The sequence below is a fragment of the Ixodes scapularis genome, unplaced genomic scaffold (assembly GCF_016920785.2).
Source record: "Ixodes scapularis isolate PalLabHiFi unplaced genomic scaffold, ASM1692078v2 PGA_scaffold11__112_contigs__length_91849675, whole genome shotgun sequence".
NCBI classification, from domain to species: Eukaryota; Metazoa; Arthropoda; class Arachnida; order Ixodida; family Ixodidae; genus Ixodes; species Ixodes scapularis.
The window spans coordinates 30,419,519-30,425,995 of record NW_024609837.1 but is presented as its reverse complement, the minus strand read 5'-3'; the positions used below and the strand labels follow the sequence as shown (position 1 = coordinate 30,425,995).

Below are 6,477 nucleotides of genomic sequence, written 5' to 3'. Positions count from 1 at the left end.
GGCCTTTAGGGGTAATATGAATAAAAATAAATAAAATGTCTGTCTTGTCGAAGCCGTCTGGAAACGCTGTCCCCACGTTGTTTGTTTCCTTTTTATTGTTTTCGGGGGTGTTTATTGGGTACCTTGAGGTGGAGCTAAAGTTGGTGAGAACGCCCGTCTACACTCTGTTTTATTGTGAGTGTAGTGCGAAAAAGGCGGGGGTTTGTAGTGAGTGTGTGGCTCGTAGAGGTGCTCGAGCACACGCTCACCCAAGCAGTGCCATTCGAAGTCAGCGTCTTGTGCTTGTACTACCTTTCAGTGCGTTCTTGTGTTGCAATGACGTAGGGCATCGCGTTTGGTCCGACGGCAGACGTCACACCAAAGTGTTGGTCGGGGTCGTCTGTTTCATGCTCGACGTTGACCGTTTGTTGTTTGTTCAGGGACGCAGACCACCGGACGCTGCTCCGTCAAAGACATCCAAGATCACCCGCTTTATTCCGAGGCCTCAGCGGGTGGTTGCGAAGAGACTGGATGACTTCACGAGTCTGCTTCCGAGAACCAGTCCAACACAGAGTCCATCGGAACCGCTGCCCTCTACATCTTGGCCGTCAGCTGCACAGTCGAATCACCAGAGCCATCGGAGTGTCCCCTTCAGTGGTGATACGAGGACGCTCGACTCATCGGACCATGGGTGCTTCACCGGTTCGGCCGTGAACAGAGAAGTTCCTTCGTCGGATCGTGAAAGCGCAGCTCGTTTGCCGGACCGCAGGAGCCAGGTCGCAGAGCTTGACAGGATCAACAAGGTGGATCCGTCGCACTTCAAGGAACTCAAAAAACCGTTGAAGAGGACTTGCGTCGTCGAAGCAGAGCAAGACAGCAGGGTTGATCCATCGCATTTCAATGGCCTTGGAGAACCGTTCCACCATAAGAACTTTGTTCGTTTGTCTGGCCGTCGGAATCCAATCGTCCCGTAGGAACATAGGGCCACCGCTTCCGCCCTCTTGGGTATTTTACCGTAGATCCACACAAGCAGCTTCGATCTCGGCGACCGTATCACCGTGGCCGGAGTGAAATCCGGAACCCTTCGGTTCTACGGCGAAACCAAGTTTGCAGACGGCGTGTGGTGCGGCGTGGAGCAGGACGAAGTATCGGGCGGCAAGCACAGCGGCGTCGTCAACTGGGTGGTCTACTTCACGTGCCGTCCCGGGCATGGCATCCTTGCACCAGAGTCTAAAGTCCGACTGCAGCCCGGCACAATGCTTCCGGAGCTTGCTGCCAATTCCGCCGCACCAGAAGGTGATCCCCCTCAATCGGAGAAAACGTGAAAAGCTGCATCTCTGTTCTCACGTCTCCCGAAGCTCGGCTTTCCTGGCAAGTCTTCTCTGCCCTTCCGGTCGAAGCACAGGGAAGTGGCACAAAGAGAATGCAAGAGCGCGCCCACTCTGTTTCTGACGGACCATGCTCCGCTGTGGAAAGGGGCCGACCTCGCAGGATCTCCGGAGAGTGACGGCGAAGAGTTTGCGGATCGAGAGTCGGCGCTTCATCACAGAGTCAGCCCGGATGTGCTTGCGGAACTACGGACCGCGCTCATGAACGAGCTTGCACCGCAGCAGCCTGCACCAGACCCGAGTGCAGTGGCCAAGAATGTTCTATCTCCGATCCACGAGAATTCCGACGAGGCAAGTCCGGTGGGAAAGTGGTGTGCGGAAGTCCAAAGGAAGGGGCGGTCGCCGGAGCCACAGACTTTCTCTCCCAGATTGCCGAGATTCCCGACGAGCTCGACGAAGGATACAAGCAGGAGAGCCTCGGAATTCTCACCGGCGGTGCAGTCAGGGACGCGACCCTGTCGCTCGAAGGCCTTTCTGTCATCCCACACTCCTTCTCGACGGATGACGTTGCAGATCTGCCGAAAGAGGAAGAAGACTCAAAGGAGATGACGCTGACCTCCTTCCAACCGGCAGACGACGAGGGCGAAGACAACGTTCCGATGATCAGAAGCAACATACTGAGGATCCTGCAGTACAACTTTCCGGACCAGGTGGATTACCTCAACACCGTCGTAGCGCGGAGCGGCGCGATAGTGACCACCGAGGCCTCGCCACTCAGCGGACCGCCGTCTGAGGCATCAACATCCGCGACGGACCAGCATTCCGACTTTATGGCGTTTCGACAGTGGCACTGTCTTCTTCAGGACGTACTAAAGAAGACACTGCCACCGTCGAAATGTCGACGGACGTCAGGCACCTTATTTTATTTTTTATTATTTTTATTTTTATTATTTAGCTATTTATTTTTGTAAGTTCTTGTGTTTAACTTTGAGTTTTATTCCGTCATTTTTAAGTGTATCCTCCGCGTATCTAGCGCTCTTGTTTCTATGATTCTTGTACGGCACTTTACTCATTTTTTTTTGTGATTTTTTTCGCCATTAAATTTTTATTTCTATCATCCTACGGCTGCTGTACCTGTGCACCTACTTTCGCCTATATATATATATATATATATATATATATATATATATATATATATACACAGTTTTTTTTTATTTACATATTTGTTTAAAAAAACATGAAAGCTACACTTGTGCGGTTTGTGCGAGTAAGTTATACTCCCAGGGGTACATTATGGGGGTGGCTAATCTCTGCGATAAGTCCGAGAATTAATTAAAATGCGTTAATTAACTTTTAATTAGTGAAAGTAGACATATGGTTCCAATTAACTTGCTGAGCGTTATCGAAAGCCACTAAGTCAGTCATTTTCAGAAAGACTTTCAGCGCCTGAGAAGCGTAGTAGCGCACTAAAGTTACCACTCGTGGAGCAGGTACAAGGCTAGCGGTTGCGGTAAGGCGCCCGCGTAATTTTTCCGTCTCTTATCTGGCCCCAGCCTTGTACCTACTCCACGAAAGGTAACTTTAGCGCACTACTGCGCTTCTCACGCGCTCAGTCTTTCTAAAAATTACTGATGTAGGGGTTTTGGACGACGCTCAGCAAACTTCTAATTGGAACCATAAAACTATTTGACTAATTAAAATTTAATTAGCCAATTTTAACAGATTATCCGACTGATTGAGAAAATTAGCCCCTTATAATGTCTCCCTGGCCGTATAACTCGCCTGTACAAACTGCATAACTGTAATTTTCACGACTGTTTTAAACAAATCTGTGAAGTTAAAACTTCACAGTATAGAAGTGAGCACATTGTGTTGTCGTAGTCTTCCCTCTTGTCTGCCTTACCCCAAATTTAACATGTTGACCCAAGTTTCGTCTTCCGCTCTACTGCAGCGGACCACCTCAACCAATCCGGCGCTGTGAACGTGTCACGTGACTGCGCTGCGTCTTTCTCGCGAAGGTCACCCGACTGTCACGAGGCACTGGAATGGCTCCGACGACTTGGAGCGACCGCTGTATTTTATCGTAAGGTGAAGTTAGGTCTACGTAAACAGAACAATTAAGTCGATCGGCACGCATCGGTAGCTTCGTACCTCTATTACATACAGTTCCGCTTTCAGCGTTCTATCGCTTCTTATGTCACGTAATTTCTTCTTTTTCTTGTTCAGGGATGTACATGATGTTCGCATGTAGTTCTCGGTCCTAGGCTGATTGTAACATAATGATAATAATTATAATTAATCACATTTCTGTTTTTATAGTAATGATTACAGAGACTGAACACAGTACGTCGCTTTTAACAACAGTTGCTCGTCTTCTATAGCAGTTAAATCCGGAGTACCTCAGGGAACCGTGCTGGGTCCATTTTTATTTCTAATCTACGTAAATGATCTGCGTTCCCTAATTAAGTCTTCAATTAGATTATATGCTGATGACTGTGTTGTGTATTCTAAAATTTCCGATCCCTCTGAGTGTGCGCAACGCTAAACTGATTTACACGTTATCGAATCTTGGTGTGAAAGTTGGCAGATGCAAATAAACGTAAATAAAACTAAACAAATGACTTTCGCTACGAAACGTAACACAATAGACTTTCAATACTACCTTTCCGGTAATATTATCGAAAATGTATCAACTTACAAGTACCTCGGGGTTTACTTAACATGCCGTCTTTCATGGGAATGTCATATAACTAGCATTGTCAGCAAAGCAAACCAGACACTCGGTGTTTTGCGACGCAACCTTCTTCTTGCCTCTAAGGAAACTAAACTTTTAGCATACACCTCACTTGTTCGTCCCCAGCTGGAGTACGCCTCATCGGTTTGGAATCCCCATCAGTTATTCTTAGAAGAGATGTTAGAGGCCGTCCAAAACAGAGCGGTACGGTTTATTCATAGAAATTATGATTTCACGGCTAGTGTCAGTAATCTTGAAACTCAACTTGGCCTCCCCTCTCTTAGAACACGTAGGGCGATATCGGCCTTAACCATTCTACGTAAACGTTACTACCATCTTTCTGTGCAGAGATCTTTATACTGCATACCTGCACCTCACACCTCCCGTCGCTTAGATAATTCCTGCAAGCTTCTTTTATCCATTACTAGGACAAATATATTTAAATTTTCGCCTCTGCAGCTTTCTATTAATAATTGGAATAAATTAACGGACTCAATAGTAACAATATCGGATATCTCAAAATTTAGAGAAGCAGTTGCCACCTTTTACAGCCTGTAGCCCACTTGTGTATTATCTTTTGTTCGTTTCTGTTTTCTCTCTTTTTGTTTGTACTGTGTACCTGAAGTGTACAAAGACTGCCTGCCCCCCCCCCCCCCCCCCTTTTATGTAAAGCCCCACGTGGGCATTTAAGGGATTAATAAATGAAATGAATGACTGGTTAGCAAAGTTCCGGAGAAAAACAGATATGAAAGGCAGCTGCTCATCGCTACTGCCCGTGGAGCAAAAACGCGCCAGTATCGGATTCATAGCTGCCTCAAAGTGCGGACCGTGATGTATTGGACTAGAGGCGATGTAGAGTGCGTTTTAAGACCTGTTATCCTAACGTCCTGGCGCGTAGGAAATTGCTCGGTGTTGTAGAAGAGATCTACGCCCATGGGTGCCTTCACCCTAAACATAAAACTTTTTTTTTTTGCGTTACATGAGTGCACGTGGTGTTAGGTAACACACCGAGCGACGAAATACGAAACTAGCCTCCGTGTCACTATCGGTCAAGGTTGAACGTGTAGCTCGCATTTAAAAACGGAAACCGAAAAACAAAAGGGAAGATGTCGACGCTCTAACGGGAGAGTTAGTACGGTTTGCCGTGCGGCGGATGAGCCTGTGGCATTCGATCATACATCTATATATCCGCTTTCCGCAATAGGCACATCTTGAAGCAAGATCTGCCTATATTACGGACGTATATACTTCTGAGAGCCGGACTACTTTCTCGCGTGCTTTGCGGAGCTAAACAGGTCGCTAACTCACGCGGTGAGACCAATGGCTGGAAATGGAGGGGGTTGGAAAGAAACACGAACAAAAGTTTCGTCGTGGTTCAGTTCGCACCAGGATACTACTGGGTACTACTCTAACGTGCGGCGGCACGCCGGTGACGCCACGCTTGCAAAGAAAACGAGTACCTTCTCCGAGTTTGCAAAGTTAGCGTCGTTTCGACTCTTCTTGGTGTTATTAGGGAGTCTTTGCAGGTCGCTTTGGCAGTCCCGCAACGCTCTTCGCAACGTTCTACGATACCCGAAACTGTATACAGTCAAGGCCATCGGCGCGCAGGCGCAGCAGCGGGCTCTTCGTTGCGGAGGGCTTAGCGGAGGGGGTAACGCGGTCTCCGAAAACTTCCTATTGGCGGTACCTTGTCTTGTAAGTAGTTTCAAGGAGCTGTTCATTTTACGGCGTTATAAAGTTGGCGTTTATGCTGAACGGGGTTCGGGCAAGTTGTACGGGTGGGCCTGCTTTTGGTTTCGACTCTGGGTAAAATGTCGTTTGTTCTCCCACTTTTGGAGTCTAGCGGACGCGCACGAACGGTTCAACCCTGCGGTGTTTTTGTTCGGTGCATGGCGGATGAAGAACACTAGCGGTAAAGGCGAAAGGCCCCGTTCCTACGCCACTGACGACGCCCCTCGGGCTTTCAAGCTAGCCAACGTCGTGCGCTTACTCCCCTTTTCTCTGCTTCACATCTCAGCCGCCAGGCCGCGCTAGATTTCGCTGCACATTTGGATAGGCGGAGGCTCCCCACTTCTCTCCCTCCCGTTTTGTCCGCCGGATGGCGTCGCGTCCTTCCTAAATAAACAATTTACCGTCTCCCCCTAAAGACCCTTCTCGAAACGCAGTCTGGCAACTACGATCGCTATCTCCTCAATTGTTAGGCTAGGTGGCGCAAGCTGCTGCCCGTTATAAAGGGTATAGCCATTACCATCCATCCATCATCCATCCGTTCATCTCAGTGTGTGGCATCTGTGCCAAACTAAGGGAGGCCTTCTTGAGGTTGACGAACGAAGAAGTTCAAGATACTGCCAAGCGGAGGATATGTGAAGCTTGCACGTTTGAGACGCATAAAAGGGCCGCTTAAACGTTTATTTGGGAGTGTGGTCCAATATTTCT

At 48.3% G+C, this 6,477-nt stretch overlaps 1 pseudogene; it reads left to right on the top strand.

Annotated features, from left to right (window-relative positions):
* Window positions 1-386: 386 nt before the first annotated feature.
* LOC120837032 lies at window positions 387-5,453 on the top strand (annotated as a pseudogene).
* The last annotated feature ends 1,024 nt before the right edge of the window (window positions 5,454-6,477 follow it).